Source organism: Chionomys nivalis, chromosome 2 (assembly GCF_950005125.1).
Source record: "Chionomys nivalis chromosome 2, mChiNiv1.1, whole genome shotgun sequence".
Classification (NCBI taxonomy): domain Eukaryota; kingdom Metazoa; phylum Chordata; class Mammalia; order Rodentia; family Cricetidae; genus Chionomys; species Chionomys nivalis.
Genome location: NC_080087.1, coordinates 73,789,950 through 73,814,607, shown reverse-complemented (window position 1 = coordinate 73,814,607; position 24,658 = coordinate 73,789,950). Strand labels below are relative to the sequence as shown.

Genomic DNA, 24,658 nt, shown 5'->3' with positions numbered 1-24,658 from the left:
TTCAGTATTGAAAACAGCTTGGTATTGGCATAAAAACAGAGAAGTCGATCAATGGAATCGAGTAGAAGACCCTGATTTTAACCCACAAATATATGAACACCTGATTTTTGATAAAGGAGCTAAAAGTATTCGATGGAAGAAAGAAAGCATCTTCAACAAATGGTGCTGGCAGCACTGGTTGTCAACCTGTAGAAGAATGAAAATAGATCCATTACTATCGCCATGCATAAAACTCAAGTCCAAATGGTTTAAAGACCTCAATATCAGACTGAACACACTGAACCTGATAGAAGAAAAAGTGGGAAGTACTCTACAACATATGGGCACATGAAATCACCACCTATGTATATCCCGAGCAGCACAGACATTAAGGACAATATTGAGTAAACGGGACCTCCTGAAACTGAGAAGCTTCTGTAAAGCAAAGGACACTGTCACTAAGACAAAAAGGCAACCCACTGACTGGGAGACGATATCCACCAATCCTGCAACAGACAAAGGTCTGATCTCCAAAATATATAAAGAACTCAAGAAACTAGACTTTATAATGCTAATTAACCCAATTAAAAAATGGGGCACTGAACTGAACAGAGAATTCTCAGCAGAAAAAATTCAAATGGCCAAAAGACACTTAAGGTCATGCTCAACCTCCTTAGCGATAATGAAAATGCAAATTAAAACAACTTTGAGATACCATCTTACACCTGTCAGAATGACTAAAATCAAAAATACCAATGATAACCTTTGCTGGAGAGGTTGTGGAGTAAGGGGCACACTCATCCATTGCTGGTGGGAATGCGAACTTGTGCAACCACTTTGGAAATCAGTGTGGCGGTTTCTCAGGAAATTTGGGCTCAACCTATCCCAAGATCCAGTAATACCACTCTTGGGAATATACCCAAGAGATGCCCTATCATACGACAAAAGTATCTGTTCAACTATGTTCATAGCAGCATTGTTTGTAATAGCCAGAACCTGGAAACAACCTAGATGCCCTTCAATGGAAGAATGGATGAAGAAAGTGTGGAATATATACATATTAGAGTACTACTCAGCAGTAAAAAACAACGACTTCTCGAATTTTGCATGCAAATGGATGGAAATATAAAACAATATCCTGAGTGAGGTATCCCAGACCCAAAAATAGGAATATGGGATGTACTCACTCATAAATGGTTTCTAGCCATAAATAACGGACATTGAGGATATAATCTGTGATCCTAGAGAAGCTAAATAAGAAAGTGAACCCAAAGAAAAACGTATAGTCATCCGCCCGGATAGGGGAAGTAGACAAGATTGCCGGGCAAAAACTGGGAACTTGGGGGTGACATGGTATGAGGCTAAGGGGAAATGGGGTGAGAAACGTGAGAAGGGGAGAATGGGGGGAGCTTGGGGGAATGGGCTGGTTGGGATATAGGTAGGGTGGATACGGGAGCAGCGAAATATATATCCTAATTAAGGGAGCCATCTTAGGGTTTGGAAGAGACTTGACTCTAGATGGGCTTGCAGGTGTCCAGGGAGATGTCCCCAGCTAGTACCTTGGGCAACTGAGGAGAGGGAACCTGAAATGACCCTATCGTATACTGATGAATATCTTGCATATCACCTTAGAACCTTCATCTGGAGATGAATCGAGATAGAGACTGAGACCCAATTTGGAGCAATGGACTGAGCTCTTAAGGTCCAAATGAGGAACAGAAGGAGGGAGAACATGAACAAGGAAGTCAGGACCACGAGGGGTGCACCCACCCACTGTGACAGTGGAACTGATCTATTGGGAGCTCCCAAGGCCAGCTGGAGTGGGACTGAATAAGCATCGGTTGAATCCGGACTCTCTGAACATGGCAGACAATGAAGGCTGATGAGATTCCAAGGACAATGGCACTAGGTTTCGATCCTAATACATGAACTGGCTTTGTGGGAGCTTAGCCTGTTTGGATGCTCACCTTCCTGGACCTAGATAGAAGTGGGAGGACCTTGGTCTTTTCGCAGGGCAGGGAATTTGGACTGCTCTTCAGTATCGAGAGGGAGGGGGAATGGAGTAGGGGGAGGAGAAGAGGAGTGGGGATAGGGGGAGGGGAGGGGGGAGGGGGTAATATGTTGGAGGAGGGGGAGGGAAATGGGAAACTGGGAGGAGGCAGAAATTTTAATTAAAAAAAGAATAAAATAAAATAAAAAAATAAATGCACACACAAAAAATTAGTTGAAATTAAGTAATAATTTTTAGAAAATAAAAAAATTTAAACTTACAAAGATAGAATAGATGATGGAGTATAATTTGCCAAATGTAGATGGACTAAATATTGTAACTATTTCTTGCTTGATAACTGTTTTTTATATGTAAATTTACTATGTTAAAGCTAAAACTTTCCTTTTCATTTAGAAAGACAGGGGAGATGGTATGGGATTCCTCTCTGTCTGCTATGAATTTGTTTTATTATCGTTGATTAATAAAGAAGCTGCTTCATTGTATGGCAGGTCAGAATAAAGTCAGGTGGGAAATTTGAACAGAGATATGTAGAAGGAGTAGGTGGAGTAAGAAGATAACATGTAGCTGCCGAAGATGACAAATGCCCAGAACCTTACATAGTAAGCCACAGCCTTGTGGTGATACTCAGATTAATAGAAATGGGTTAATTTAAGATGTAAGGGTTAGTTAATAAGAAACCTGAGCTAATAGGCCAACCAGTGATGTAATTAATATAGTTTCTGTGTGATTATTTGGGTTTGAGCAGCTGGGAAATAAATGAGTAGTCTCAGATTACAAGGCTAGGATGTGTTTTAGGTAGAAGAGGATACTAGAGTGAGAACCCCATATAACTGATGCTCTCTTCAAGTTTTCATTGTAGTGAAAAACTCACTCATTTGCCTGCCTCTTTATCTATAGTGTTGTATTCACAGGTATGCTAACACACCTACTAAATGCATCGGGATGCTTCTTCTTGAGAAAAGATCTCTGGAACCCTGCCTGGTGAGATGGAAGTTGGTATGGGAGACCAAACTGTCCTCAATATCAAAGAGGTGAGAGAGTCATCTCCCTGGCTTTGCCTCCTAAGTGCTGGAATTAATGGTGTGCATCATTGTAGCCAACCTACCCTCAGTTTCTTTAAGAGACTAGAAATAATCCTAGAGAGTGATGGAAATGAAAGCAATGGCAAACAGAATTTGAGAGAGATTAATGTTTATACCAGAAAAAGGGGAAATGATGTGGGAGTGTCATATCAATCTGTTGATTTCATTGGTTAATTAATAAAGAAACTGCTTGGCCCGATAGGTTAGAACATAGGTGGGTGGAGTAAATAGAACAGAATGCTGGGAGGAAGAGGAAGCGAGGCAGACGCCATGCCTCTGCTCTCCAAGGCAGATGCGTTGGACCCAGCCGCCAGGTCAGACATGCTGAATCTTTCCCGGTAAGACTGGTGCTACACAGATTACTAAATATGGGTTATGCAAGATAAGTCACCACCTCATGGTGCTACACACATTAATAGAGATGGGCCAAGCAGTGTTTATATGAATACAGTTTGTGTGTTGTTATTTTGGGGCATAAGCTGGCCAGGTGGCCAGGAGCTGGATGACAGGAACACAGCCCACAGCTCCTTCTACAGAATGGTGCCCAATGTGGATAACTACATCCACAAAAAGCCTGAGAAAGCTTGGGAAAGAATAGAGTAAAGCATGTTCTCTTGGTAGCAGCAATTTCTTCGGTCTGCTGTGCTTGCTAGAGGCAAGCAAGCACTCTCATCTAAGAGAGGCTTCCTTCCTAACTCAGCTTTAGCTGCAAAACCCTGCAGCTCTTAAGAGGTCCTGCCACAAAACACTTAAATGGTATTGATAAAAGCTGACTGAATGCTTGTTTGTTTTCAGCCGGAGCAGAAAAAAAGTTGTGCTCTTTTAAAATGCCGGTTTTCTGGGCTGTCCTGCCAGGGCAAACTCTGACTCTTTCACACAGGCAGTTCCTGTGGTTTGCAAGCACACGCTGCTGAAGCTTGCTTGCTGGCAAGGACCTTGAAACGCCACAGAATTGTGGCAATAAAAATGGCTACAGCTGGTACCTCAGCCATGAGACTGGAAAGCTAAGGAATGGGGTGGATCCAGCCGCCAAAGCCACGACTTTAATCCTACCTGTATTGCTCAGTAATTTAAAGACTCACGTGGTCACAAAAAGAGAGATATACAGTAAAAGAAAGATTCAAAGTCAAAGAAAACATCTAAATGATTTACAGTGTGTTAAAAATATATGCAGGCTAAAAGTTAAAGTTCTTAAAGTACAAAAAAAAGGAAGAAAGAGAGTAGTTGGGTGTGGTAGTACACATCTTTAATTCCAACACTTGGGAGGCAGAGGTAGATTGACCTCTGAGACCTCAAGGTGTGGCAGGACACACCTTTAATCCCTATGCCTGGGAGACAGAGCAGAAGAATCTCTGAGAGTTCAAGGACAGCCTGGTCTATAGGGTTATTCCAGGACAACAACATACAGAGAACCTGTCTCAAAAAGTTAAAAGTAAAAATAAATGAAATAGAGGTCAAAATAAAGCCGCACAAAGATGGAAAATACAATGAGAATCTTGATAGTGTATGCTATTATGCTCTCTTTGAATTGTTTGAATGTTGAGGAAAGAGTAACAGCTGCTAAAAGATATTTGTTTATAAATGCTGCTGAACTTATCCAACATAGATATTTTTGAAAATACCTTGACTTTAAAATTTGGATCTAAGGATATGTTACTTTGGAAAAGAGTTTCTTTTTTGTTTTCACAGAGGATGAAACCCTGTGGATTGCTTCTATCCCAATATGGTATGATGGATCACTCTCTCCTGAAGGGTTGTTGTGAACACCTTCAAAAAATTACTTCACTCAACTGCTGACTGAGATGAATCTGGCACATAGGTTATACCATGAAAGACCTGAATAACAGTGCCCCCATACAGCAGGAAGCAGTTTGGAGAGAAATAACTGCACCCATATCCCCAAATATTGTTTATAAATGTTCTTTTACACTTAAAGGGGGATATGATAAAGATATGAATAACTTGCATTAGTATGCATTTTAAGGTCAATTTTGTTATATTTATATATTTCTGACCTTGACTAAGGTATTGTGATTGTGTAGTTCATTTAAAAATATAATGTATACAGGTTGTTAATGGATAATTATCAATAATAGTCAAGCTTGTAGTCATGTTAGTTAGACTTTCTAGATGTACATAGATATATTTTAGATAGGCATTCTTCATATCTTTCAAAGGTTACAGAATATGACATTTAATGTTTTAATAACTTAGGGTTTTTCATGATAATAAGACACGTCTGCTCCTGGCGGCACCAATCTACTTCAAGAAGAAGATGGGCATCAAAGAGGCACCTTATGAAGTTTGTTAGCCATTTGGGCAAGAAACTGCTATTACCTGGACTATTGCATAAACTGGACACAGAGAACCCACAAAGAGAGGACTACTGAACTTGCCTAAAGGTGAGATGATCTTTTAGGGTTCCTGATTCATAAAGAGTCTGCAAGACATTCTGCAGGACACAGCAGATAGTGGCTGCCTTTGAAATTTCCTGTTTCATGGAAATGTCTGCTGGATGCTATGGGTCTGTAGGCCGATGATGGATGCCCCAGCCATACAGAGGAACTTTGGGTGACTGTCCAGGCAGAGAGATGTCTCTATCATTTCTAGAGTTTTGGAAGTTTCTTACTTGTTTACTTAGGTAATATTATATCCTTCTGGAGTCTTTGATGGAGTTGAAGAATAGATAGATAGTTATAGTTGTTTTTCTTTGTTATGATAAAAGATAAAATAGATGTAAATATTATAACTGTAATTCTTGCTTGATAACTGTTTTGTTATATGTAATTTTGCTATGTTAAAGTTAAAGCCTTTTTTGTTTAAACAGAAAAAGGGGAAATGATGTGGGAGTGTCATATCAATCTGTTGATTTCATTGGTTAATTAATAAAGAAACTGCTGGGCTTGATAGGTTAAAACATAGGTGGGTGGAGTAAATAGTACAGAATGCTGGGAGGAAGAGGAAGTGAGGCAGACACCACGCCTCTCCTCTCCAGGGCAGACGCGATGGACCCAGCCACCAGGTCAGACATGCTGAATCTTTCCCGGTAAGACTGGTGCTACACAGATTACTAAATATGGGCTATGCAAGATAAGTCACCATCTCGTGGTGCTACACACATTAATAGAGATGGGCCAAGCAGTGTTTATATGAATACAGTTTGTGTGTTGTTATTTTGGGGCAAAAGCTAGCCAGGCTGCCAGGAGCTGGGTGGCAGGAACACAGCCTGCAGCTCCTTCTACAATTTCCTATGGGTAACTTACAATAATATAGTTTTAAAACATTTTCACAATAATGTTCTCAATTATTATTATTTGGAAATACTTTGGGGAGATTTTATTTCGTTTTGAGTTATGATCTCATGCTGTAACTCAGATGAATGCTACATTCACAATCTTTATGTTTCAGATACTTATGTTGAAATTATAACTGTGCTCTGCCATGACTAGATTAATCCTGGGAGATAATCATAAGTGACAGAATCTTTGCTGGAGACATCTCTCTTAATTCTAGTCTTTTATTGGGTTCCTAAATATATTACTGAATCAAAACTATCAAAACTTTCATTACTCATTTTATCACAACTTACCCTAATAATTCACCAGGCTGTAAAGAACCATGGCAATAACTGATAAGAATGTGTTGAATGCTTGGAAATAAGACTTATGGGAAACTGTATTAGCCTTCAGGAAAGAGAGCTGGGTAAATAAGCTTACTAGATAAAGTTGAATTATATAATGAGAATGTAAAAAAAAATTACAAACTCAAAGCAGTCTTTGGTTTTGTTAATTATGAGAAAAGTTAGTGTTCCTAAAAGAAAACATTAAGAGGTCAAAATATTTTTAAATGATCCAATTTCTAATTTTTGTTGCTCTTTAATACTTTTCATGAAAAATTACTTTTCCTACTCCTGTCAGGGAAGTCTGTAGTCTGACAGCAGATTTTTATCTTTTTTATGCTCTTTCAGATTCAATCCCCAAGCCTACTTCCCAATTCTGTCACATAAAATCTGTTGCAAATCACCCCATTGAGAGTGGATCCCACATATTTCCTCCTCCTAACAAAACTGTTCCAACACAAAGCATGATCTCAACCCAAAACCTGAACAAGCATTTCTTGGTAACTTGCAGGCTGCTTTGTCCAGAGAACATATAAGCTAACTATAGATATTAATATTCCCATCATCCCTTTGAGTCCAATCTTCCAGTTTTTTGCCCAGCTCAAAAACAGAACACCTGTATCAGGTTTCACAATCTCTAAAGGATCTCACACATACCTCCCAATCTCACTACCTCAACGAAATGCTTTGTCCCACACCTCAACTCCAACAAGAATTACCTAGTATCCCATAGGCAAGCTTCACAGGGAAGCAGGTACTCTGAAAACATATCTTCACATCTCAATTTTCTTCTCAAATGCTAGTGTCATCGTTTCATGGCAAGTTCTGTGTAGACTATGTGCTGCAGCCTTCTTTACCAAATGCTGCTCTCTCAAGTGGTACACACAAATCTGAACTTCCAAAGCTGCATTTAAGTACTCATTGCTTTATTCTAGTCCTCAAATTAAGAAGATACTCAGTAAGGACCCAAAGGCCACTCTAACCAGGAAAGCAAGTAAGTTCGCCTCAGATTTTCATTCTTCCCATCATTATTCTAAGGTCAAACCTCAATATTTCCATACCTTTGTATACAGAACCTTCTGCTGTGGCCTCTTCTCACTCAGGGGCCCCATTCCCAAGTAACTTAATAAGCAGAAACTGTGGAAGACTCTGATTCCTTCACTCCTGTGAATATTCTTATACCCTTTCCTTGCCTATTCCCATACCTACATGTGATATTTTTATATCCAAAAGGCATCAGGATCACAGAATTTCTTACCTGGCTAGATACAACCACCACACTCTGTTAAGTACCACTCAGTACAACATAAAATAAAGAAGGAATCACCAGGCCAACAAAGACAGGATCAGATATCATCATCTAGAATTACAATTTTCATAAATTCAGCTGCCAATATGTTACACACAAAAACAAAACCAGTAACATCCAGATGAGTATGTCTTCTCTAGAGCCCAGGCACATTACTACAAGAGGCATTACATATTACAACTTACCTGTAGAACAAGAAAAAGACATTTAAAAATCCTGCAGGGGATAATAGAGTTCTTTAAAGTAGAAATGGAAAAATACCTTAAAGAAATGTATGAAAACACAAACAATGGAAGGAAATGAATAAAAAAATTTCAAGGAATCTCAGAGGTAAGTTACATGAACAGAATATAAAAGATGGACAATAGAGTCTCAGTCATTGAAGAATCACCAGAGAAGAAATATATAATTTGTCAAAATATTTAAATCTCAAAACATTCACATCACAAAATATTCAAGATATCTGGGACAAGACCTGACTAAATCTTTTAGTATAAGTAGAGGAAGAAGAGGAAAAAACCCAAGTCAATGCCACAGGAAATGCTGACAACCTCATAGAATTAATTTTCCTAACTTAAAGAAGTAGATTCCCATATAAATAAAATAAGATTGCAGAACACCAAATATACTGAATAGATAAAAAAAAATACCCTCAGAATATAGTAAAAAAAATTTAAACAAAGAACACAAATTATGGATGGATAGGCAAGGACTGGAATGGGAGGATCTAGTGGGGAGGGGGAAAGAAGATAGACTTGAGGAAGGGAATATGAGGAAAGACAGCTAAAATTAAGGGACATTTCAGGAAAACTATATATACAGCATATTATAGTAGAAACTTCTTAAAAATATGTATGTATGCACACACAAATTTGAAGGCAATCTAAATAATATAAACTAATAATAGCAGAGATTGTGTCCCAAATGGCCATCTTTTGTTACCAAAGGAAGGTTCCAGTATTGAGATTGTGTTATCTTAATTGAGTTGTTAGCCAAAGATAACACATATGTACTTCTAAACAACACAGGCTGTTTCCAAGACTATAAGTTCTTCTTCACAAGTTGACAACAAGGCCCCATAACTGAAGACATCTTCATTACTCATAGAACACGGAGATGCTGGGCTGCTGACTACATAAAGCTTTCACCTCTACATTCCAGCATCACTGTTAGAGGAAGGTACTCTGCATGCTATCAAAAGAAAAATGTAAACATGAAGCCATCCAAAAATTCTTTGATCTACAATGATGTGCTATGTACAAGATATACTAGATCAATGATGGCACAAAACTTATAGTATAACAAATCAATAACTGATTTTATTTCAGGCCCACTCCTTAGGCTCCTCAAGATGAATCCCATATCTTACACTGCTTTGATGACCAGGGGCTAAAACTAAATAATACTGTGGACCCAGGGTAAAACTAAATAATACTGATCTAAAAATGTAGTGATAAAAAGACTCCTGATGATGGTCTGCTATGCTCAGATTAGTGCTAAGTTGGGCAGCATCAGAGAAGCTTTCTCATGAAGCAATTTGGAACAAATAGAGTCACAGGCAGACAATAAAGAGAGTGAGATATATTTGAACAATAATCCTTAAATATTAAGTCTCCAACAAACCTCTCCCATTAGAACTCAGAGAACAAATCTGAGGAAGAAGGAGGTGGAGGAGAAGGAGGACAATGAGGAGAAAAGAAGAAGGAGAAGGAGAAGAAGGAGAAGAAATGATGTGATTGTAACGGTCAGAGAGGAGTGAGCACAGCAAGAAAACAAGGCCCTCCACATCAACATGAGAAAAGCTCATATGAAACAAAAGACTCTGGCAGCATGCATAGTGCCAAACAAGCCTGCACCTGTCCTCTGCTTATATATTAGGGCTTTCAGTTTAGTGTTTATATAGATTTCCTGAATGAACAAACAAGTTAGTTTCTGCCTGTTACTTGTCTTGTGCTGTTTTCTTTCTGTTTGTTTATCTTGTCCAACTTTGAAGTGATAACAGTTTCATTAAATTGTTTTTTTTATTTTTTATATTTTAAAATATGAGTGAGTGAATGAATGAATGAATGAATGAAAATCTAACCACTAGAGTAGGTGTTAACAACTGAATTTTTATTTATACCTGCTGGGAGAATCAGTTGTCTCCAATGCAGTAACAGTGAATACATAAGCCACTGCACAGCAGTCTTCATATTGAAGAGTAGTTGACCAACAGATAATAGCCTCCACAGTTTTGTGGGGGGGGGTGCTTTTATTTGGTTATAGTTCATTGTTTTTGGTTTTGGAGGTATTGATTTATTTGGGGAAAAATATTGTTTTATTGGCTTTGTTTTTGAGAAAGAATTTAAGATTTGGTGGTCAAAGAAGAGGAGAAAATTTGGAAGGAATTGTGAGAGAGAAAGAATATGACCAAAATATGATTAAATTTAAAAAGTGTCTTGAATAATAAAAATAAAGTAAGAAAAAAACACGAAGCTACAACTATCTGTAACCTTCATACTCACCAGAGTCTACTTCTATAAGTAAACAGAGGCTGTGAGATTGCTTCTTTTCCTTCTTAACTTAAGTTTTCAACAGTTCTAAGCATGGACATATGTTTTCTCTGACAGACCTAATTATCAGAACATTTTTTGTTGCTCAGTAAAATGTCCAATGAATAGCTTTAGTTTTGCTATGTAAATGGTGGTTATGTTCCATCTATAACTTCCAAGTCACTTAAATTAATGAGCTACTGATGAAATAAGAATACTTTTGTGCTTATATGCAAGGTGTCACTGTTATATGTATATCATAAAGGGGAATCATTTTTAACTAAATGATAAAAGATATGCAAATGAATTTAAAAGTTATTTCAAGGTTGATCTCAAACCTACCATGCAAACAAGGATGACCCATAAATATGTCTCTATATCCAAGTTCTAGGTTTATATTCATGAGACGCCCTGCCAAGTTTTTCTTTCAGATTTTAAAATATTAATTATTTGGGGCACATGTAATATTAAGCATATTTGTAGCCTTAAATTGGATATTTTAATTAAATAAATCCTGCAATGATCATATAAGGGCATGGGCTCTCAGTCTCTTTAAAGATATGCCATTACTTGATGTTGAAACATTTTATGTAGTTTCTAATAAGACTTTTGATATCTTCAGTGTATCCTAGCCCACCATGTAGAACCCTCTGTACTGAAGAGCACAGAACACCACCTTCCCGACTGGCTCTAACTGTACATACCTTGCAGATTTGAATATCACTCAGTGTTCATCATGTGACTTCAGCACTGTGCTGTTCCAGGATTCACAGATGGATTCTGTGCCTTGATTGCTTTTCTTGTGGTCAGGGGAGATGACATAACTGACCACTGTGTTATTAGCTTTGTTGAGTGTGTTGCAAAGACAGAATCAGAAAACCTGTAGTTCAAGTGTGAACTACTCCACCTTATATCAGAGTGTAGTAGGGTAAAGAAAACATGTGTGGTGGACCAGGAGGCTGGGGATCAAATCCTTGATGCAGGTCCACAAAGACATAGGACATAATCTCACTTTTAGTAATTGTTCATGAGCTTGACACTGACAGAATTGGCCGTTGGGGAAAGACGTATGTGGGGTTCCACATGGAGTGGTTTGTTGGAGGTTGTTTGGCTGCCGTGAGAATGATACTTACCTTTATCATGTCTTCATAGTTTATTAGTAAAAAGTTGTCCCTTGCTCTCATGGAAAGTCAGGCACGGGTATGTTCAAACCACGATCCATATATCACTGTGTGAGGGGAGGAGGAAATTTTGATTACATAAAATAAAAGTGAAGTCTGTCGGTATTCTTCACTTTTCTGAAAATGTCAGACAGCTTTACTAAGGAAAGTCCAAAGATTATTTACAGTATTCAATGTAAAGTTTTTCTAGTAGCTATATCAGAAGAGCACTGGGTGGTTAAAAAAAAAGTTCATGAGGTTGTTCCACACTGAAACAAAGCTCTTATGGGTGAAACTTGGATAGAAAAGGCTCCAGATACTTTGGCCCCTTGCTATACTGGTATGCTGTTACACATTTGCTGCTGCCATTTTTCTCTGGTATGTGTCATTCTGTGAATGGGCATGAAGTGATCACCACTCGCTTTAATGTAGTATGATTATCCCATGGAAATATACAATTCTACTGAGAATTTTTACCTGTGGATCATTATAAAAAATATTTCCTCACAAGATGAGCTATTTAACAGAAGTAATGATTTTATACAATAACAATGTTAGTTTAAACAGGATTTTGATGTTTGGTCTTTAGTAAATATAGTAATTGATTATGATAGAAAATAGTATAGTGTGAACGTTATATAGGTAAAAACAAGATATGGTGTTGTCCCTGCACCTGATGAAGCAGGGCCTGCAGAGAATAGATGATAAGAAGAACTAAATGTCACATAGCTAGTTTTTCATGGGGAGTCATATAGATTGTGGATCAGGTTAATGATTAAGAAAAACATTTGTGTCTCGAAAGCTAAGTTATCTGAAGTAACTTTAGACTTATTGTTAAAAGATGTATTCATGGGATTTGGTGTACATCATAGCTAAATAAAGCTTTAAATATGACTGAAGTATAGATAATATGTTTCTGTTAATAATTTTGAGGTAAAAATCCTGGGGAATCAATCTAAGTTAAAAATGCACAGAATTTAGTGAGGGACTCATTGACATCAAAGAACATTAACAATTGTATCATTGTTATTATTAGCTAATGTGCTTTATTCTTAGAATGGGTTAGTGATCAAAGATGATTATTAATTCCTTGAGCCCATTTCTGCCATCAGCTTCTTGATATAAAAAAGCAGTTTATTAATGGGTATGCACCTTGAGGATTTAAAACAGAGATGACTCTTTCATATATAAAGTTTAGGTTTGTGATTCTTTTAAGATTCCTTGTAATATTACCTTTTGAGATAAGAACAAAAGTGATTGATCCTTTCGTTGAAATCACAAAATGCAGCCTGCTGACTAAAAATATGTTGCTTGTCTAAACTTTGTTCATCTATAATGTGCTGTTTATATACAAATGTATGTGACTTGTTGAGATAATGTTTTTCATTTGTAAAATGTAGTATTTTTAATCATATAAAAGAAATGAAAAAATGTATTTTACTTATGTTCACTGTAAGAATTCACTTGAAAAATAGAATGTAACCACATTTCAATGCTTATATTGTCTGAGAGATATATAGTTGGGATATATAGTCAGCAAAAAAAAAGAAAGAACAATAGAGAGAGATGATGATGATGAAAAGACTCTAAAAGTGTGTGAATGTTTCTTTCCTTTTTTGCAAGCTGCAGAGAGTTCAGTTTAGTCCCCCTCATTGACTGCTGAAAAATTTTTACTCTCTCAGAGAGAAAATTCAAGTTCTGTGATTAATTCACCAAGTTCATGGTTTCCACATTGTGCCTTCACTGTGAAGCGTCATCCTCATAGCAGTGACTAAGTTCGAAAATAACACAGTGAGCTGATAAGATTAAATTCCTTAGTAAACTTATCACCTGACAACTTTACTTTTAATGCCATGAGGAGACATCCACTTGGAAGCATAGACATGAATTGTTGAAAACTGATCACAATAATACAGAAATCCAGAGTGGTATGGGCATAGCTAGATTTGGACTTTTAAATGTCACCATGTCTGGGGAACTTTCTTAACCCTTTCTGAGGGAATTTACCTCCCAGTGGCATTCACCTCTATTGTTCAATAGTGTCTCCACAAGAACCAAGCCTCCAAAACACAGATAATTAGAGATCTCCCAGGCATAGACTTTCACACTCTCCCCAAAGCTTTATTTGCATTTCCAGTGCTACTGTGATGTGTTTACAACATTTACAGTGTCATCACTGTTCCCGGAATAGTTTTCCTCTCTGTTAATATTTTAGCCTCTATTCCACACTTGCTTTGTTGTTCCTCATTATTTGAAAAGCTAACTTAATCAAGCCAAGAGAAAAAACAAGAGTTAAGCCAGGATTGGAGCAATAGTATATGTGAATTCAAAGTATCTAAGATTTGACTGAAAGCTGGAGGTAAATGATCTACAGAGAGACTGTAGAGAGAAAGGGAAATGACAATACATGACAGTATTAAGTCACTTAAAGTGATTGAAACTGGGATTAGGTTAGGATTTAGTGAAGAAAATTGCCTTGATTATGTGAGAACCTGTGTATGAATCCTCAGAAATCTACAGCATTGGATATTGAGTTAGGAGAAATCCCAAAAGCTTGGGACCTGCTAATCTCATACATACACAGCAAAGAACTAGAAGAGACTGTCTCAAACAAGGTAGTTATTAAAGCTCAACACCTGATGTATTGTCTGTCTTTAGCACAAGAACACACACTTTTACACTTTTGCATTCAAACTATCAAAAATACACATATCTATACATATCAAAAGAAAAGCTAAAAGTCAAGCTTTTATTTATCTATAATGCCAAAACTCAGGAGATACTGACAAGAGATGCCTAGGTGTTCAATGTTATTTTCAAGAACGGAGTGTATTAATATTCTACCTTGGATACAACATATCCTGACTCAAATAAAAAAGCCGCAAGCTCATTAGTAAGGGAACCAAAAATAAGCCAATGACACATAACTAAATAATAATTAACAGGGCTTCTGCCTTGGAAATTGTTTTAAAAGATATTTGTGTTTGGGGGACAGGGACTGCAAAAGGTATGTCAACAAGGCTGGTTCAGTCTTGTTGACAAGAGGGCCTTGAAATATTTAACACATTAGTGTTGCAATCACCGGTTTGCACCATCCTATCCAGCCTGAATATTTGTTATTTTGTTACATTTTAATTGCTATGTATCAAGTGATGAAATTTGGTGGCTGTCTCTGAAAACAAACAGCCACAAGATCTGAGTGTTAGTGGGTAGTAATATTCAAAAAGCAGAGAAGTAAATACCTGCTTCCTGGTTAAGTGTGCTAGGAAGAAAGCAAGAGTCAATGACAGAGATGGAAAGAATATCTTAGATTATGTTAGAAAGGAAGAATCTACTCAACACCTTAATCTGTTGAGTGAAATCAAATAAAGATATGATTCAAGGTTGTATGACATCATTAGTAAACATATTAATGAACAGAGTGAGGGGAATAAATCATCAAGTAGAAAGATATAGAAAGAGATGGGGAGAAGTAGGAAGGGCTAGAAAAAGAAATAGAGAGGATTTAAAGGTAGATATTCAGAGAATATGAAAGGCCCTAGAAACTTGTAGTTAATGAAATAATTTTAAAATTTTATATTTTTTATTTTTGTATATGATTGTGAGATTTTTATGAGACTTTGTGTGTGTTCCTGCCAAGATGAGAAAAGTGTTTCAGTTCTCCTGAAGCTGGAGTTATGGAGACTGTAAATCACTCTGTGTGTAAGTTCTGGGAAACAAACTCCCCTCCTCTGAAAAGAACATGGTTTTTGTTTGTTTGTTTGTTTGTTTTTACCACTGAGCCATTTCTCAAGCTCCTAATTACATAAATTTGAAAAGTAAGTCATATTGGACAATGAAAAGTGGAAATGAGCACAAAATGATTTAAAAATAAATAAATTATAAATGAAGTAAATAGAGACACAAAAAGGAGTGGTGGTGTTATGAGACGGCAATGAGTTAGAGTATGTATCCTGTTAATCTGAAAAACAGTTCTCAGTCTCAGGAATCCACATAAATTAGAAGCACACATGTGACTCCACAAAGCTGTTCCCAGGTTAGAACATATGTTCTGTGAGATGTGTGTACGAGATGTGTGTACCCACACAGACATTAAAGACAACATACTCATCAGGTCATAATAAAGGAGATGTTTTAAAAAGGGAAAAAGTCACAGTGTGAAGGCAAGATGAAGGATGAGGGACAGTACAATAAGAGCAAAGATAACATAATAAGAAGATATGAGTGGGATTTCTAAGATATTTGTGACTCTATGAAAAGTACAAATCTAAGGTTCATCAGTCTAAAACATTTAAAAAACAATTTCCCAAATTTAAGAAGAGACATTGTGTTGCATAGTTTCCTCTGTTAACTAGACTCAACCTATAAACAGCTTGTAAGAGAATTTTAAGGAGAAATTGCTTATGTCACATTAATCTTTGGACATCTTATTAAATGATTATCTGGATTGTTAATGGATGATTTAGAAGGTGAATCACATTGTGTTTGGTCTCATTCTCTACTAATGGGGGTCCAGGAAAGTATAAGTGAAGAGAAAGCTAACTGAGGACAAGAAAGCAAGTGTAAATATAGTTGTCTACCTGTTCTTGACTGTTAACATAGTACTTTAACGTACCGACAAGTCTTCTCATTGATAATAAACTTTAACTTGGAGTTGAAAATAAAATAAACCCTTTTTTCTCTAGGTGGGTTTTTGTTAGAACAGATGCTAATACAGATATTGGTAGAATTTAGGACATAGACACAATCAGGAAAGAAACTCCCAAAATAGTATTATAATTAAACAAAGAAAGTATATTGAAATTGGCTAGAGAAAATCACCAAGTCAAATGTAAAAAAAAAAAAAGTCTATCAGAATAACATTTTATAAATTGAGACCTTTTTTAAAGGAGGGTGGACTGCAATCTGTATTTCAGTTCTTAAATACCAAAACAGGCAACTCGGAATATCATATCATTCAAGGCCACTTTTCACAATTGAAGCAGAAATAAAAACTATATGTTAAAAACATACAAAGTGAATTTATGACTACCAAGGCAGCTCTATAAAATAGAACTTTAGGAGTCTTTTAGGCTGAATCAAAAAGTAAATACATCCATAAGGCATCAATAAGTTAACTTCAGCAGTCAAGTTGATACAACCTAGAATTATCTGAGAGAATCTAGATTGAGATATTGTCCCCATCAGATTGGTCTGTGGCCATATGTTTTGAGGATGATTGGTATGGCCCACAGCATAGGTAGCTGGTGTGGGATGTATGAAGAATCTAATTTAACCAGAAACACTGAATGAGTTACCAAGATGATTAGTAAAATGATTTCTACATCAGTTCTTTCTGAAGATAATGACCTGACTGCTCCCATAGATAAATTGTGACCTGAAAATATAGAACAGATAAACAAAACAATTTTTTCTCAAACGTTGCTTCTGTCAAGTATGTTTTATGTCAGAAACCATAAAGCATATAAGAACAATGCCTAAACCAGAAATAAAAGGGAAATACCACAATCACCTTGGCAAAAATAGTCAAGATGATAGGAATCAGTGAACACATTTTACTAGTATCTGATGTTAATCCCTTAACCAAAGGACACAGACTAGGATATTGGAATAAGAAAGTAGCCAGTATACATGTGTTATACTTCAGTATAAAAGACAGATGAAACCTTACAATGAAATGATGACAAAAGGTGTTCTGAGCTAGTGGAACTGGAAAACAAGCAAGTGCTGCTGATCTAGTTGGACAGACTAAAATTTAAACCAATTCTAATGAGAAAGGATAAATACTACTTCCCATGAATTAAAGGAATAATCCACGGAGAGAACTGTACAATTCCACACATATGTGCATCCAGTTCTACACAGAAAATACAATTCTATGTAAAGCCACAAGATATCCCCAAGTGTTATAGATTTCACTCTCAAAAATTTAAGCCATTATCCACATAGAAAAAAGAACCAGAATTAAATAACATCACATGAAAATAGCCCCAAAACACATCTATAGAATATAGTATACAAACACTTCAGAATACACATTGTTCTCAGAAACCAATGCATTTAATGTAAAATACATCATGCACCAGAACATATGGAATGCCTTAACAAATATATGGAAATTAAAATAATTACTTATATTCTTTGCAGAAAAAATGAAATGGCTACAAATAAAAAAAAGGAACTCTAGAAGGTCATGAAATTAATGGAGATTAAACAATTCACAACTTAGTTATGAATGAATCTTTAAAAAATTAATAGTAGAAAGTTTCCTCAATAAAGGAGAAATTAAATCCCAACATCCATTTATGTGTGGGATGCAATGTAAACAGTCCTAAGAGAGATGTTTAAAGGTCAATGTACCTACATTAAAAAACCAAAGAGATTACTAATAAATTAATGATTAACCTTTGTGTTTTTGAAAAAGAACAAGTCAAATCAAATACAATATCAGTAGCCGGAAGCAAAGCACTGATACCATTGTAATAAGTAAAATGGAAATGGCTGCATCATCAACAAAAAACCTAGATAGATAAAATAGAACTGATTCCTTCCAAATATGAAAAATACTGACAAACCCTTAGATAAACTAACCCTTAGAAAGACATAAAAATTAGTCAATCAGGATGATAGGTACCAGTGAAATTCAGAATATTATTAGAGTTTACCTTAAAAAAACATTGCACAATACTGGAAAATCTAAAATGCTTGGTTAAATGTTAACCCACATAAAACTTACCAAAATTAACCTCAGATTACTTTTTTAAAGAAAATAAACAGGTAGCGATGGAGGAAGGTTCAGCAGTTAAAAGAACACAAGGTTCAGCAGTTAAAAGAATACACTGTTCTAGTGGATCAGGATTCAATTTCTAGTATCCATATAATAGCTCACAATGCCTACTTCCAGCCTCTGTGGGCATTAGACACACATACTTCAACATACATCATGAAAGGAAAGCACTTCTACACATAAAATAAAATAAACATACTTTATCAGGCCTAGCACTCCCTCTTTCCTGCAGCTCTGGTGTCTTAGGAAAACACAGCAAAGATCAGGACTGCTCAACTCACCTACCACCAAGGCCCAGAGTAATAGCCTTGAGCTGTCTTACCCCAATGCAGAGACTATCCATGAATTTATGGATAATATGGAAATGCCCAGTCCCATGGAAGCATAGCTACAGGATGCCTCTGAACATTGGTAGGATATCTGAGAAGAATCTGGATGAGGCTCTAGTACTGATTATTTATCAAAAGCCAGAGGCCTTGAACCAGATTAAATACTCATTACAGTGAACATTTGCAAGTAATGCTGTTTGGTCAAAAGGATGTTCTGCATGATCAGCTACAGCCTGATGAATTTTTCTAGATCTTCAGAGAACAAGAATGCTTTTTGATCTGTTCCATAAAAGAAGTCACACCAACAAAATATTTCTGTGATGTATCATCTTGATAAAACAAAGCAAACAAAAAGTCAAAAAATAGACAATAATGCCTATAATTTACATAGATAAAATAATTCTCACCAAAACCTTTCTAACCAAATTCAGTAACTCATCAAAGAATATTAAAATGAGTGAATAGGTAAATTTCTTGCTACCAAACCTGATGAACTAAATCCACATGGCAAGAAAAAAAAAAAACAGGTGGCAGAACAAAAATCACATTTGTTATCTTTATTTTGCTGTGATAAAACACTATGAACAAGGTAACTTAAGGAAGATAAAGCTTATTTTTGGCCTGGGTATTCAGAGATCTTAGAATAAATGTTGAGGTAAAGTATAGGATCTGAAAGCAGAGAGTTCATTTCCTCAACTCCAAACAAGAAACAGAGGAAGGAAACTGGTGAAGTTGGCTTAATGATTTAATCTCTCAAACTCACAGATATGCTTTCACTATCAAGGCTGTGCCTCATAAATCTTGTAAAATAGTATCATCAGCTGTTTGAAACAAGTATTCAAATGCCAGCATCTTTGTGAAGGCATTTGTCATTCAAACCAGCATAAATGATAATATCTATATTAGTACTGGAAATGTTGTCAGGGTGGGTTGTCAAAACTGTTACTGTGCCCTGTTTTCAGTTGTGCATGAGAACAGGCAGGCTTTACAGTTAGACTTGAAATCTTGATAAGCCTTGAATCCACAAAAAGGTTGAATGTAGAGGGATAAGATGGAACCCAGTAGAGACTATATAATATACAATAGAATAGGTATATAGCAAAGTTATTTAACTTATATGGCTTTGGGTGTTTGAGCCCCAGCATTAAATAAACAGAATATGGAAATAGGTGCTTGAAGTCCTAGGACAGAAGAGGTAGATACGGTAGGAGGAGACCTTCAAGGTTGTCATTGGTAATATGGAAAGTTCAAAATCAGCCTAAGATACATTACACATATGTATGTAAACCTCCTTCAGCTTCTAGACTCAGCAGGATACTCACCATGTCCTTTGAGAAACCAGTCAAAATAAGTTGCTAATGACTCTGGATTCTTAATAAGGTTTTTATTAGCAAAGAAAAAATAACCAGATACAAGAACATCTCTGGGATTTCTGATGACACAGATAACCTTAAATGGAAAAAAATGTAAATGAAGGTCAATATACATATTCCCAAACTTAGTGGCACAATTTATGTGAGATATCAATCAAATATTCATGATGTTTCCAAAAACTTTTATTCTGTTTATTTGGACAAAATATATACAGAAGTGAAAATTATCTATAATCATAATATCTTTTGATAATCTAATTTGACTATAGAAATGTAAAACAAATTTACTGAAGTCACTGAGATGATAAAAAAACAACAAAATCTATGACTAATACAATAGTTGAAGAGATCAAAATATTACAATGTGAGAGACTATTCACCCATTGTAAAAGAATATCGTATATAAACAGAGTGATGAGTACTGTGAAAAATGGCAAACTAATTGGTTCTGTAACTGCAACTACAAAATATAACTCTTAAGTATGACATGAGGCAGAGCTAAAAGCCAGTGTGCCATTACACAAAAACCTGTAGGCAATCAAGAAATGCTATAAGTGGGAGAAACAGACTTCTCCTGGGAAAAGTATATTAATTGTTTATGCAAGACCAAATTCTCAGGGCTCAAAAATATATAAGTAACATTTTAGAGACTAATTAGGTTGTATTTGAATATTCAGAAATATGTAGTTACATATACAAACACAGCTGTAACAATGCTTAATGAAAAATGAGGCCATCGATTTGAAAGGGGGAAAAGAGGGGTATATGGATGAGCTTGGAGGGTGCAAGCAGAAAAGGGGATGATGTATACAAGTAGATAATATTCTCAAAAACAAAAGAAATAAATTTATATTAATAGTAACGGTTTGTAAAAGGAAATCTAAATTTTGTACAAATGCCTGTTGTGACATTACTCTAGAATTCATCTCTTCAGGCCTTAATTTCTCCAGCCAAGAGTTTGCTAAATTCTGATAAGACAGAGATGTAGTTGAATGGTCACTACTTCATTTTGAAATTTTTTTTAAAAATTATTTATTTATTTTGTAAGCAGAGTATATACCTAGTATTCCTGCAGGTCAGAGAGGGCAACAGATTTCATTACAAATGATTATGTGATTGCTGGAATTGAACTTGGGATGTTTAAAGGAACAGTCAGTCCTCTTTACCTCTGAGCCATGTTTCCAGATTCATTGTGATAATTTTCAAGAGGGATTATTTTTCTAAGTTTGTCTTTGTAGTTTAAGCATAAAATATTTTTAGGATCTGTAATTGATGGACTTCCCTAAAACTTTCTTACTAACAAGGAGCTATAGTAGATCAGAAACTAGATATCTCTGATCCCTTCCGAAGATTCTCTATCAGGGACATTGGCAATTCCTAATACTAATGATTGCTATGGGCAGTTATGATGGAGTAAGGTCATTGGTTAATTAATAATGAAACTGTTTGGCCCTGATAGGTTAGAACATAGGTGGGTGGAGTAAACAGAACAGAATGCTGGGAGGAAGAGGAAGTGAGCTCAGATGCAGGGCAGCTCCTCTCAGAGCCAGATACGATGCAGCCAGCACATCTAGTGGTGCTACACAGATTATTAGAAATGGGCTAAATTAATACATGAGAATTAGCCTAGAAGAGGCTAGATATAAGGGGACAGGCAGTGTAATTACAGTTTCCGTGTAATTATTTCGGGGCATAAGCTAGCCAGGCGGCCGGGAGCCAGGCGGGAATGCTGCCCGTAGCTCCCACAACACAGTTAGACATAGTAAAACACTTTAGGTACAGATGAACTCTGATTGTTGAATAATCTATAAAATGAGAGTTTTCATGCCTGGTCAGGTTGCATCCCCTATGAGCAACTCTGCCTTGGGTGATTCAACCACAGTGTATTGGCTATATTTAGAATAATAATTAACTAATTGACATTAATGACAACAAAGAAGCATTATGTCGCGTCCACCTCGACCAGCAAGGAAAACACAACACTGGAGCTCTTCTTGCAAGCAGTTTATTCAGGACCTTATTTACAGCTTCTCTCTCTTTCCTTTCTTTCTCTCTCTCTCCGGGCAAACCTCTCCCAGCCCTTAAATAGGCACAGGCCGCCAACCCCGGATTGCCACCTGGGCACTGTCCATAGGTCCACGCATATGCAAGCAGCTGACAATCATTGCGTGATAATAGCATAAGTCAGGCCTTAGCCATATAAGGAGTTGATTATTATAGAGAGCACTCGCTTTTGGGATCGTGGAGGGCAGAAGTCAGCACCATCAGGTGCGGCTCCACGCAGCTCTCTACACATCGCCATCAGGTGTGGCTCCACGCAGCTCTCTACAGTAATATCCAACTTTCACTAGAGTTTTGAACTCTGTTTGACCTGTATATTCAGTGCCTGCATGAGGTAATTTATATTTTACTTTTTCTCATACATCTGTCCAGAACCACTGTGTGATGGATGACATCCTGGTACTCTAATGTATTCTGAGAAGCAGACACCTCAGCATCATATAGTTCATGAGAATCCCAGCATTCCTCCCACAACCTCCAGAGTCAGATTACATTTCAGATAGAACTCCAGGGTGCTTCTTGGTAGAATAAATTCAATGAGCATTTGATTAAAGATTTCTCAACAAATGGACACTGACTTTGGCCTTGGAACTAAAGAAAGACTTGGGGAAAAGATGGATGGGAAGGTGGGAAATCATGAGGCGTGGTCCTTTTTGATTGGTTAATTCTGGATACCCTGTTTTAGACTCTGTCCAGGGGGAGCGTTCCCAGATAGGCACAGATTGAATCCACTTGGGATTCCCCTTGGTTTGAATCAAGCAGACAGTCTCAACAAGCCAGTTAGTTCCTGAAGAAAAAAGAAAAGTTATGGTCATTCATTTAAACATTGATTGTGAAAAAAAGCCTCAAGTTGAAGTATTTTTATTCAATTTACAGTGCAGATGTTTCCAACCACACAGACATGTGGTTTTCATAATGTCCACATGGTTTAAGTACAAAGTATATTTCTCCAGAACATTCCCAATGCTTACCTGGCAAAGTTGAGACTTTATATTCAATAAACCCACCTACCAGCTGAAAATCCCTTACAGTTCCGGGCCCTTATCTTTCTACATTCTGGTACAGTGAATAAACCTTTCTCAAATATTTCCCAGGGATGTAACTGTGGAATCTGTCCATGAAACTTGCTCTTTTTATTTAAAATAATGCCATTGAGATGTATCCTCATCACTGTGTGTGGTTAAGTATTGCTACAGTAAAGGTAAATAAATTCCCTTGTGTCTATTTACCCCCACACACTTGTATCTGTGTTTATATGCTCATTTGTCAAAGGATATTTCTCTAGCTCTGCTCTATCTTCTGGATTCTTTACCTGCATTCCACTACCCTTGCTTTTCCATGTTATTACAGTTTCAATGTCAGCAACCTAGTACTTACCCATGCTCAAGGCTTTTGTCACCCACCAAACAACCCTCCCTCAATTGCGCATGATGTCTTTTTGGTTCCTTCAGTTTTGAGACTCTTTCCATTACCTAGACAAGGTTCGTGTCCTTGTCTATGGACCTAATATGCATGCTGTTAGGATTTCAGCCTTGGTCACCTGTTTAGATCATAGCAAAGGTTGAGAGGTAAAATATATAGTGTAGGAAAGAAATCACTAACATCCCGTAGTTTGTTCTGAAATGTGCTATGATTAGGAAAAAAATAGATATTGCAACAGCCAGCCAAAGGTTACTATTTAAGCAATTGTGAACTTATTCAGATGTCTTACTGGAGAATTCTTCTACCTGCCATTGCCCTCTTCTCCGTACATTCTTACAACCACGCCTTTTCCTCTAGGTGCTATTTCTTCTGTTAATTCTCATCAATCTCCCTCTTCCACTTTCTTTTCTACACAGAAACAGACTAATGCCAGAGGCTGCTTTATGTTATACTGTCTATAAGTTGGTACTCTGATTCCACAGGTTAGGGTAGAGTTCTTTCACTAAGTGGAAATGCTCTCACACACCATGCCCACAGAGCGTTGAACATATGAGATACATAAAGCACTCCAGTCATCACCAAAATTAATAAATATAAAAGCTCTAACCTTTCCCAGACACTTAGGATCATTCTCCGTGATGGTCCTTACCCGATTTTGGGTAACTCAGTATGACTGTGTCTTCATCTCTGAATCCAAACTTATTGTGGCACTCTCCAATAATTTCTTTTTCATGATCTAAAGCAGGGAAAGGTATTCCTTCAAACCAGAGGAAGTCTGACATGGCAAATACTTCTTTTGGGGGGCTCTTAGGATTCCAGAATTGGCCACCTGTTTCAATTATAGCAAATTATGAGAGGTAAAAGGTACACTGTAGACAAACAAATCATTAACATCCCATAGTTTGTTATAAATGGAATATGGGTAGGAAGAAATAGATATTGCAACAACCAGCCAAAGGTCACTGTATTAAGTAATTGTGAACTCATTCAGAAAT

At 36.7% G+C, this 24,658-nt stretch overlaps 1 pseudogene; it reads right to left on the bottom strand.

Moving 5' to 3' along the window:
• The window catches only part of LOC130870049 (probable alcohol sulfotransferase), a 38,281-nt pseudogene extending 13,836 nt beyond the window's left edge, over positions 1-24,445 (bottom strand).
• Between the last annotated feature and the right edge of the window lie 213 nt (positions 24,446-24,658).